The sequence below is a fragment of the Ambystoma mexicanum genome, chromosome 4q (assembly GCF_040938575.1).
Source record: "Ambystoma mexicanum isolate Mex_15411 chromosome 4q, UKY_AmexF1_1, whole genome shotgun sequence".
NCBI classification, from domain to species: domain Eukaryota; kingdom Metazoa; phylum Chordata; class Amphibia; order Caudata; family Ambystomatidae; genus Ambystoma; species Ambystoma mexicanum.
Genome location: NC_090928.1, coordinates 668,723,098 through 668,735,177, shown reverse-complemented (window position 1 = coordinate 668,735,177; position 12,080 = coordinate 668,723,098). Strand labels below are relative to the sequence as shown.

Genomic DNA, 12,080 nt, shown 5'->3' with positions numbered 1-12,080 from the left:
TATGCAGGACTTGGCCACTAAGGGGGCAAAAAGGGCCATTTGTCTAATGGGAACTAGCCTTCTCAGTGTGAGTAGGCTAGTTCCCATTATTATGCAGGACTTGGCCACTAGGGGCAAAAGGGCCATTTCTCTAATGGGAACTAGCCTTCTCAGTGTGAGTAGGCTAGTTCCCATTATTATGCAGGACCTTGCCATTATGGGAACCAAAAGGGCCATTTCTAGCCTTCTCTGTGTGAGTGGGCTAGATCCCATTAGTATGCAGGACTTGGCCACTAGGGGGCAAAAAAGGGCAATTTCTGTAATGGGAACTAGCCTACTCACACTGAAGCAGCTATTTCCCATCTGAGAAATGACCCTAACTGTAACAACTGATGGTCCGTTTCTCGGATGGGAATTAGTATCAACCATACGAAATGTGCTTTGTAACGGAGGAATCTCTCCTGCATTGCCGTCCCGTTCGTGCAAAAAAGAGGACAAAGTGAACGTTGAAACCCACCCACGTGATGCAGAGCTGCCCACGTGATGAAGTGGAGTCAGAGCGTTGCTGGGGTCCGTTTCTCTAACGGGAACTAGACAGTAACCTTTACGAAATGCTCATGTCCTGATTTCAGGCAGCATCAGGTGAGTGCATGTCATCCAGCTCTTGTAGTGAATTTTATATGCATTTCTTTTAGCATCCATGAACTTAGACGTTCTCACCCCTTTGTTATATTGGTAAGTGGAGCCCTTTTGCAACCTCTGGAAATCCACGTTGAAGCTGCAATTCGTTGTATTCTACTTATCACATGTTGAAATTAAACATTGTAAGTACGTGACTTTCTAAACATCTGTTTTTGAAATTACACAAGATAGCCTGTTGTTGGTATCGTAGACGCAGTAGCTGCTCCCAAGCTCATTTACAGTACGGTTCAGGCTCTGCAATGCTCGCAGACGCAGTAACTGCTGTGCAGCTACTTACTACACAGACCCTGCTCTGGTGTAAGTGACTACATGCATAATGATCAAGCCTGTTTCTTGACCCGGGCGAAGGGCGAAGTCCGAAGACCGGGGTGCAGTTGCCCCGGTCTCTGGAGTAGGGTGGCCAACTTTTTTAGATGCTTTTGGGGACATAAGGTGGTGATGATGTCACAGCGTCCATGTTTGCCCCGCCCCTTTCCGTGTACAACCGCAGAGCACCGGCACAGGCAGAATCAATACATTTCCCCTGCAGCTGCTGACGTGACTGCACAGCAGGCATGATCGACTTCACCAGCTGCAGGGGCAATTGAATGCAATAGGACTTTTATTCACAGATTTAGCTGCCAGTCACTGGTATTCCGATTTGCGGAAAAAGTATGTATATGACCCCCTCCCCGCTGCAAACGCGGAGGGGGTCATATACATATATACATCCATTTCCCACGAATCAGAATAACAGTGGCTGGCAAGTGGCAGCTAATCTATAAAACAGGGATGGCCTCACAGCAATTAGCTGTCTACCCTGCAGCTGCCGGCCCCAGCCCCCAGCATGCCTAATTGTGACTCCCGACTTGCTGTGTTCGAGCACAAATTGTGCTTAACAGAGCAAGTCGGGACAACCCGCGTCCTGCAGTGCCACTCGGCAAACTGCGGGACAGAGTGCACAATAACGGGTAAATCCTGCAAAATACGGGACAGTTGGCCACCCTACCCTGGAGGGTGAAATTCCCTGGGTGTGGGGCGCGATTGCCTAGGTAGAGTGGCCGCAGCACAGTAGCGTCAGCTGCTTATTGGCAGTCACATAGTACTTGTGTAACATTATGGAAGTCAGAGGCTATCTGAACTTTCTCACCACTTGGGGTGGGGGCATAAAAGGACGCCTTTCTCTCTTTTTTTTTTATTTGTATTTGGTTCATTTACAAAACAAATTTTGCAGAACCTTTACAAAACAAGATACAAACGAGAAAGTAAGATCATAAAATAATTACATGTATAATCATACAAATTTACAACATGATTACGACAGATTTACAAAATTTAAGATATTTAAAGAAATTTAAAAGAAGGAGGATAGCTAATTGAACACTTTGTTTCCTCCTAATACTTAAAATTTGAGCAACTCATTTTCAATAACTTTACAGAAACTGACTAATTCAAATATCAGAGGTTTGTGTGTGCCTAGCATCATACGTGCCCAAAGAAATAGCATACAATCCTCAAAGTCAATATTCACAAATTTCGAGAACCGGTTGGTCCTCATTACTTTAAAATGTGGGCATTCTAGAATAAGATGTTTCAAAGATTCAATCGGTTCATTGCAAAAAGGGAATCGGCATTTCAATACCTTTGGCTCACCATGATTAGACCAATTAGCAGTTCTCTCCCTAGTATGATATAGATTCAGTCGGTACCTAATATATGCTTGACGCGTGTGATTACACGGGAATAGAAGTACATGGTCAAAGCGGGGTGTGCGTTGTTTAAGAAAGGCACCATACTCTTTGTGCAGCTTGTATGTTGATATGTTTTCTATTGTACGCCTCCAATCGTGTTCATAGAGCTTCTTTTTAGCAAACGCCCGCCTTTGTAATCAAGCAGGAACAACACACCACGGAGGAAAAAAGACTGTTGCCTTTGAGCGTTCCCGGCTTCCTGCCCCGACACTCCAATTCCTTTCTACCCAGACCCGTGTGCAAAGAAAGAAGACTGCATTGCCTCCCCGACTCACTAGTGTGCAGAACTACTCAGAAAGAAGGTAGATACAGCCCAGTGCTTCTGTTGACATTTTAGAAAATGTTCCTTTAAACTGTGTACATAGCGTTTAGCTGATGCTCAAACAGTAGTTTGCATAGTTCAGAGTGTGTTCTGGACAAGAACGGGTAAATGAGAATATTTAGTTTTACACTTTCCTAGCCCAGATTTTTTTTCCAACGTGTAGACACCTTCCTCGGTTGGATCGAGTGCGTGTATTGGAATCGCTTTGCTCGGTTCCTGCTTCCCCTTTAGAATGTGTCCCACGCCTGAAAGGGTAAATGGCAGAACGTAGCTTTACTCTGTTCTGTCCCAAAAAAAGTCTAAACGGCAGAAACATTTCTTAGAGTTGAAAGCGTATATTGGAAGTTGCTGCTGTTCTGGGCACTTTAAGTCGCAATCTTTCTTCTTTGTTGGTTTTAATTGGACAGGTTTGAAACTTGGTACTGTTTTCTGCAGTTCGGAGAACTTGATTTGTTTAGGATTCGGGGCAGGAACATATGGAACTAATTACACTTATTTTCCTGGTTCCATTAAAGTTTTATCCCCATGCAAATTGTTCTTCGTCCTGGCGGGAGTTCTTTCTCGTACTGAGTTGGCTGCAGTGGTGCAGCTAGGATTTCTTGACAGGGTGAATCTGCGCTGTGTAGATGTGGGCCTATGGTAAAGTTCCCCATAAACCAAGGGCAATATATTTGAGACGGTTTGTTTGCTTTTGCCTGGTCCTGTGGACAAGATCCGAGTTTGAGCTTTGATGGTATATCTTTATTTCATTGTTTAGAACAGCAAAATGGTACTGCTTTCATCGACAGGGCAAGGATGATGGGCAGAAAGATTCTGACCAGAATTCGAAAACGCAGGCAGTGCAAAGATCTCTGGAAGTTTACATGCATGTGTAACTGGCCCTATGGATTGAGCCCCTCTCATAGACAGATGTAAATGTGTTCTGCTGCACAGCAGTAACATGCATGCAAAATAACTCTGAAGTGTGACTATTTGACCACTACTAATGCAGTGAGACTACTGGCCACTTTTAGTCACATGCTTTTTTTCACACTCTTGTTTCTTTAAAATAGGCAGAAGAACTCTTTAATCCACTTTTACAGGGAGCTGCCATTTTTATGCGTTTCATTTTGCATTCTTGTAAAGGTTATATAAACAGGCCTACAAGTACCAGAATGCAATCTGATATGAGGTTTATTATTTCAGTACAGAAATTGGACTACTTGAGATCCTGTCCTGTGGGTTGAATTACTTTTAAAAGTTCTACACAGGTGTGATGTACGGATGGTATAGTGAATGGGTTCCACTTTTTTAAAAGGGTTTCTGCCATTTAATAAGTGACCAAATGTAAGGTGCCTTTCACTATAAGAGATAATGCCCAGCGTGTGTAAGGCTAAAAAAAGGATGCCCATGCAGAGTGAAAGAGATTAAAGTGGGACAGAAAACAAGATAGTCAAGGAAAAGGTACGGAAAGGGAGATTATGAAAGGGGGAACGAAAGGGGGGAAAATATAGGCCTTATAGGGGAAGCAAAATGGGGGCAGAGATTGCACGTTGAAGGGGAGGCAATGGACAGTTAAAGGGAAAGAGTGAGATGGAATAGAGCTGAGGATAGGGGGTAGATGTGATTCGCAAGAGGAGGAGTTGAAATGTAACTGGAAGAGAGCACTGTGACCAGGACTGGGTAGAGACCACTGGATCACACTTGCTGTGAAATGCACACCGGAATGTACAAATTGGCTAAGCTCCAGGGCTGCATGAGGACTCTATGAAGTGGAGTCCAGCCCTCCGTGCTCACATCAGCTGAATGCCTCCTTTTGATGTTTTGTCAGAAGAGTTGTTTGCTGACAGAGCAGCCTCTGGGTACTGAAAAGTGAACGCTCATAGATGTGCCAGTAGTCAGGCTGTAGTGACCTGCAGCCTATGTGGGAAGTTGGTCCTAGGGGAAGTGAGGGATGCTCTTACCGTCATGCCACACCCTGCTTTTTATTTACCTTAGTGCCCCTTGCTTCACTCTGGCCTCGTAACGAAGCTCGCCAGCGCTCCTGTGGTATTCTGGTTCCTCACCTCTGTATTGCTCCATTTCAGTTTTTAATTTCTTAATGGTTAAAACAAAGACTATCCAGTTGAGGAATATTGTATTAGATTGAGTTCCTGGTCAGATGCTGTCTGCCTGTTTGATCTGGAAGCTGGCATCTGTACTGTAGTTAAGTAGGATGTTTCCACTGTATGGCTATGTGAAATGAGTCGGAGGCTGTGATCGAGACTTTCTGCCCTTTCCCTCCGCACAAATAAAACGATCTGAAAGCAGCATCACTTTAAAAGTGACTTTCAAATGACATACGGCACTCCAGAAACTGCTCAACAATCTGACCTGATTTGACCTGTTTGAGATCATTGGTAGGATATAATTGAAAGGAAACCCTGTAAACAATGTGCCATATGGTCCTAATTCAAGCAGCCCTTTCTCTGAACCAAATGTTATTGCCTCTCACAAACCTTGAAGTGCAGTTCGTGGTAATGAGTGGAGTTTCCAGAGTACCCTTTTACCCCATATGCCAATTCATAGCCTTGTTTTGTTGTAGTTGAGTTAGAGCATATTTGGTTGAGAGAGGGATTGACACTTGCAATGTGAGATGGTGAACTGGAACCTGTCAGCCAGTGGTAGGAATTGGCATACATTGTATTTGTCCAAATGTTAGAAAGGTTTTGTTCAAATAGGAATGGCCATGATGTAGCCTCTCCAAATATGGGGCACCTTCAACTCAGCACCTTTTAGAATGGAGCCTCCTTACTGCTACTTTGCTTGGCAATCAATGCATCATTTAAACTGAAAGGACTTTTAAAAAAAACGTTTTTGGGGAGTTTGGATTATTCCCAGCAAGAATATTGCAACATGTTATAATTGGGCCATACTTTCAGGCTATTTCTTTTACTTCAGGGATTTGATTGCAAGGTATCAAAAGTGCCAAAGTACTGTCTTCATTTTTCAAGAGGTAAGAGAAGACTTCAAAAGAAGTAGATAAGCGCCATCCCCAAGGCCAGACAACAGGCATTCCTGAGGAAACAAGGAAACAGTACTGCCTGTGGTCATTCCACAAGTTTCAAGAGATGAGGCCTCAAGAACCCAAGCACTAGAGAGCAATGATGACCAACAGGAACAAGGCACTAAAACATGTTGATTTGAAGACATTTCTTTATGGGCTAAATCAATGCCTGAACATGTGCGTGATCAAATTGTAATGGGAGGGCCACAGGCTATGTCACCTCCTAGTTATTCATACACAAAGGATGACAAAAATAGGCACTTTCCTTCTTCATATAGGCTCAGGGTATTACCTAACAAAGAAACAGTCTCCAGGCCATGGCTGCAATATTCTAATTTGACTGATAGTCTACTGTTTTTGCTGTAGGCTTTTTGACCCTATGCCAAAATCAAAACTTGGTAGTGATGGCATTAAGAACTGGAAGCATATTGGTAACTATTTGAAAATGCACGAAGGGTCTCGTGGCAAGTGGATGAATGCTGAAAGGTGCTTCACAGGACATGTTGGTATTGATTCTCTCATGCAAGATCAAATACAGGCAGAGACCAAGCGTTGGCGGGCTGTGCTTGAAAGAATTATGTCAGTTGTTGTCTTTCTGTCCAAAAATAATGTGCCATTTCGTGGCTCTTCAAACAAGTTACTTAATCCAAACAATGGACATTTCTTAGGCCTCGTTGAACTACTAGGGAAATTTGATCCGATCATGATGGATCATTTGCTTCGAGTGATCTCACAAGAGATCCACAGTCACTATTGCGGAAATGTCATTAAGAATGAACTAATTAGTTTAATGGGGTCTGAAGTAAAGAATGCAATTTTGCAAAGGGTGAATGCTGCAAAATATTTCTCTGTTATTTTGGAATGTACTCCAGATATCAGCCACACTGAGCAACTGTCTTACACTGTAAGAATTGTGGATATTACAGGCAACAACATTTCTGTGAAATAATATTTTATAGGCTATCGCCCTGCAGACGACACATCTAGTGAAGGGCTTGCAAACCTTCTGTTTTCTGAAATGTCAGTATGCGGTCTAGAAATGGACAACTGCCATAGTCGGGGGTATGATAATGGTGCAAACATGATTGGGGTAAACAAAGGAGTCCAAGCAAGTGCGAGTTCTCGAGAAATACCCCTGTGTATTTTTTAACCCATGTGGCTGCCACAGTTTAATTCTGGTGGTTGGTGATGCTTCCAAACCCTCTGCGAAATCTGTTTCTCTTTTTGGTGTTCATCAGAGACTCTATAATTTGTTTGCACCTTCAACCAAACGCTGGAGCATTCCCAGTGAGCATGTAAAAAATCTTTCCTTGAAAAAGGTCTGTGAAACACAATGGGAATGTAGAATTGAAAGCTTGAAAGCTGCGCGGTATCAATCCATGCAGTCCAAACAAATTGATTTGCCGGCCTGCAATGACCTGCTTAAGAACGGCATTGCCATTGTCAAAAGTTATAGGAGTGTTGGTTTTGAGTCTGCTGTAACAGCAAAAGAAAGAGCCTTACTTTTAGATGTTGACCCTGCTTTTAAGGCAACTAAACGGCATAGGAAAAAAAAGAAAATGTTTGCGTATGATACTCAGGACGAGATCCCTGAGAATGAAGAACTTTTTGAAGTAACCGTATTTTGCACCCTGATTGATGCCATAACTGCTTCGCTTGAAAGGCGCTTTTCCCAATTGTCTGCGCACAATAAAAGCTGGGGTTTCATGCACAACATAAAGCTCTTGCGTGGAAAAGAAGAACTGATCCAACTGTGCAAGCACCTGGAGCAATTGTTAGCAAAGGATGGTGATAGTGCATCAGAATCTGATATAGAGGGTTCCCAGTTGGCTGAGGAACTGAGACATATCCAGACATCGCTTCTGAAGAGTTCTATTATGCCCCTTGAAGTTTTGCAGCACATTCATCATACAAAAACACATTGGTTGTTTCCAAATGTGTGGATTGCCATGAGGCTCTTAGTAACAATTCCAATTACAGTGGCAAGTGGTGAGAGGAGCTTTAGTAAATTGAAACTAATAAAGACATACTTGCGCTCCACACTGGCAGAGGAAAGGCTATCAGCCCTTGCAATACTTTCAATTGAGAGTAATCTTGTTGAAAAAATTGATTATGCAGCAGCAATAAATGCTTTTGCAGCGGCAAAGTCAAGGAGTGTGCCCTTAACATAGACTAAAAATTGACACAAAACTTTAAAAGTAGTATATACTGTTTGTGTACTGGGCTGTTTCTGATGAATTACTGCAGAGTTCTTGAATCATGATGTAATAAAACCGATTTCATTTGTTTAGCAGTGATTTATTGAGCTTGGGTAGGAGTTGCTTAACAGTGTAGTTTGGGAGTGGTGCGTGGGGTAGGGGGGGTGGCCTGCATCGCTTTCTAGTGTTTCGCCCTGGGCACCAAATGGACTAGAAACTGCCCTGATATACCTGCACAGGCTAATGATTGCAGATGTGTACTGTCTCCAGCTCCTCTAGTTTTGTTATGTGCCCCTTCACCTCTTGCAACAATTGGGACAGTTCCACTTGCATCATGCTCAACTGCAACTGAAATGGTGTTCTCTATCTTGTCCCCAAAATCCTAAAAGCATTGGCAAAGGACCTCCTGGGTGACCACTTAATCTTTTGCAGTGCCTGCCAGCACCCCCAGATCCTCTCCTGCCCCGGGCCCCTGATCTCCCCCAGCCGCTGTCTCTGCGCCAGAGTCTCTGCAGATTGCCGTCCTGTGGTTTCTTCACAGACTTGGGGGGGCAGCTTGCATGTCCTTCCCTTTGTTTTGGATGTAGTGCGTAGGCAAGTCTGACGGGGGGAGCACTGCCCCGTCCTCTTCTCCCTGATATTGTTTCGCATCCTTCGGACCTCTTCTGGACATTTTCTCAGGGCGTAGGAACCTCCTCTCTCCACCGCTTTGTGGGTCCGACTTTGACTGTGCCGGGGGGTTGGTGGAACTCCCCTCTAACTGTGTGCAGTTGAGCCACTGTTTGCTCTCCTCGGGTTTCAAATGGCCCTCCTCCTGGCCTTGGTGCCAGGATCACTCTGCCTTGAGCCCGACCAAATGGCCTCCCCCCTTATTCTTCCTTGCCCACCACGGATGTAGATGGACTCTTTAGCCCTTTATTCGCCCTCAGGATTGGCCCGGGGAGGCCAGGGCCCCACCGGTCACTGTCTCCTATGCGTGCTGTGCCTCTTGCTCCCTTGCTGTGCTTCTGTATGGGGGTGCGCTGGCTGAGGCACTATATGCAGTTCCAAAATCAAAAATTTACCTCAAATGGGCCTGCAGTCACCCCGGCTATAACACCACAGGGCCTCCCCTGGTCTTCTCTGCAACGTGCTGGCTTCAAAGCTTGGGCAGGGGCCCTCCTGCCACGCTCCCCCACTCCTCAACATCACTCTGCTCAAAGCTGATGATCACTGCCTGCTGATTACTGCCTGCACTGGCCAGCCTCTGCCTGCTTGCAGCCTTTCCTTGGGCCAGGGCACACGCTGACCTGTGATAGTTCTCCCCCAAGGGGCTTGAGGGGGAGTCAATCCCCTCAGGGTCGCTGCCTTCCTGCCTCTTTGCTGTGCAGCACCTCCTGGGCCTCTTGGCCGCTCTGGGTGCTCTTCTCGGTTGTGCAGCTCTCAGCAGTGGGCTATGGGTATGGCCGCTCTGGATCCTCCTGATCTCTCTGATGAGACGCTGCTTCGTCGGCACAGGGGTGGTTTGGTCCCGCCTCAATATTCCCGCTGGTGCTCGCCAGCAGGGGAGCCCCTGCTCCAAGAATCCAGGCCCGGTGTGCCTCCAATATTGCAGGCAGCTCCTTCCTGACGTGCTCCTCCGCCGTCCGACAGCAACTGCTTTCCGCCACCCCCCCTTTCAGCCGCACTGGATCCTCGGCCGCCCTGGGTCTCCCTGAGTGGTTCTTCTTGCTCACTATCTGTGAGTGTGCTTCTCAGCTTGGCCTGCACTGGCCGTGGGCACATTGCCCCCGCATCTCAGACACAGCAGAGACAAAGGCTGCACACCCGCCTCTGCCGAAGTCCCCCAGTGATACGGGCAGTTGCACTCCACCACCGCAGCCTACATTGATAAATCCTCACCTGGGGAAGGCTCCTTTAATCTATTTTTATTGTCTTTGGCCCCGGGGGGTGAGCGCTCCACGATCACGCTGCTCTCCCCTCGGTGGCCATCTTAGAATCCCAATCACGATGCACTTTTTAATGGGTTTCTATCATAGATACCTGTACAAGATGCTGTTTTTGTTTTTTAGTTTTTTTATAGAAAGGGTGATGTGTGCTTTTATGTGGCTGCACTGGCATTTTGGGGCACCCAGTCTAGCCATTCTTTGCTGTGACATGACCTTTTTCTTTACTGGGTTTCTATGACAAAGCAAGCATGAGTGTTATTATTATGTGTCTAGACTGGCATTTAGGGCAGCCAGTCAAGTCATTTCTTACTGTGGCGTGGCTTTTCTCACTGGGTATCAATGGTAAAGCAAACATGATAAGCAGCATTACGCATCTAGACTCGCCTGCATTGTGCAGCCCTTTTGGACATGTTTTCTTGTTTTGACAAGACATTTTTAAAGGTAAAGCAAACTGGAGTGTGAGGCAGTGCCACGATGGGCATGTTTTCTTATAGTATTGTTACTGGCATTATGTTATGTTCAGTTGTGTACCGCACCGCTACCACCCAGGGGCAGGCTCCAGGTGTTCGTGTGGATCTGCAAAATAGTGGGGTGGGGTGGGGAGGCTATTGGGGAAAAGGGTGAGAGGATAGGTTCAGAACCAGGAGGAACTGGCGTCTGTGAGTGTTTTCCATATGGTCACTTGTGAGCGGCCTCACTCATTGTAATCGTATGGGTAAGATTCCATGCCTCGGGTGTGGTAGTGTTTTGTGTTGGTGGTAATGTTGTGTGGTTATGATGGGTTGGTCGGTTAGCTAGTGTCCATAAGGGATTCAGAGTCACAGGTGGTTGTAGCTGTAAAGTAGTCTGGCATCTTGGTGTATTGTTGCATTTTAGATGGTATTGGGCTATGTGGGTGGTTCACTCTGGATATCGGCATAGTAATGGTTCTCTGTATGTTTATGAGTGTGGCTAGTCCAAGATCTTGTGTAGAGGCGTCAGTTATGTAGGAGGAGCAGGAAGGGAAAAGGGTTAGTAAAGTCAGTCAGTTTGGGGTGGTCTCTCTGGGACGGCCCTTTGGATGCCGCTTGACGGGATCTAGCCAGGTTCTTGTTTGCGGTTCTTTGGCCCCTCTTGTCTCCTCTCTAGTTGTTTGTCTGCAGTGTTGTTGTTGCTGGTGTCCCTTCTAGGTTCTCGTTGTCTGCTGAATAGCCAGGTTTTGAGCAGTTTCCTGAAGGTGATGTGGTCTTCTGTGGTTCTAATTAATTTGGGCATGTTATTCCAGGTGTTAGCAATTAGACGTGAGAACGCTGTTCTGACGAATTTCCTTTTTCATGGTGTTTTGCCTCTATTCGTAGGTCGTTGCTGGATCTTAGTTCCCTTCCTGTTCGGTACTGGCTAATCTTGTCTTGGAGGAAGTCTGCCCCTTGTCTGTGCAATGCTTTGTGGGCAATGCATAGTGCTTTGAATTTGATGCGCTTTTTTACTAGTAACCAGTGTAGGGTTTTCAGTGCTGGAGTGATGTGGTCTCTTCTGTTTAGTCTTAGTAGGATCCTGGCTGCTGTATTTTACACCCTTTGGGGTTTCTTGGTGAGTCTTTCTGGCATTCCTAGTAGAGGTTTAACGGTATAACAGTATACCGTTATAGATACCGTGAACAGCTTAATTGAACTATAATAATCGTCACGTTGTTTATACCGCTATATCGTTTTAGGGCCTGCAGCTATTAAGTGAGCTTTTCAATCTGATTTGGTAAGGCTGCAGTAAGCAAGTGCTGCGCAATCTGGATCTTGCATTGTGGGATATGGGGTTGGGCAGACAAGAGCATAGGGAAAGTGATGCCGCTTTGATGCTGTGACTGCTCTTTCTCTGTGATCAGTAGAGTCAGGTTAAAGATCAGCCGATTTGTAGTTTTCCCACCAATTAGAAAGATGGGGAACTACACATCCCAGAATTCAAAGGGCGGAATCAACTGGATGCCCTTCTGATGCATGTCCACAAAAAAACGTTAGCTCTGTAGACAGTATGAACACTGGGCCTACCAGTGCTTTGTGCTAGTATATAAACTGCTGCGCCCCCCCACTGTCTTCCGTGTAGATTTACACATTGGCACTAGAGTTGTTGCTTCGCTTGATCCTTCACCTGCCTTCTGCATATGGCACTGGACTCAAGCAGGCAGGACAGATTCTACATTCAATATGAAGTATCCAAAGCAAT

General features: G+C 45.6%; 1 protein-coding gene across 6 annotated transcripts in view; it reads left to right on the top strand.

Annotated features, from left to right (window-relative positions):
- Positions 1–523: 523 nt before the first annotated feature.
- MTIF2 (mitochondrial translational initiation factor 2) overlaps positions 524–12,080 on the top strand; it is an 857,581-nt gene continuing 846,024 nt past the window's right edge. For 4 of the 6 annotated variants that reach the window (XM_069608244.1, XM_069608249.1, XM_069608246.1 and 1 more), the window contains exon 1: positions 524–621. The gene's annotated coding sequence lies outside the window, so the exon portion shown is untranslated. Of the gene's footprint in view, positions 622–2,553; positions 2,714–12,080 lie in introns of those variants that run through there. The other 2 variants (XM_069608245.1, XM_069608248.1) reach the window with 2 other exon arrangements.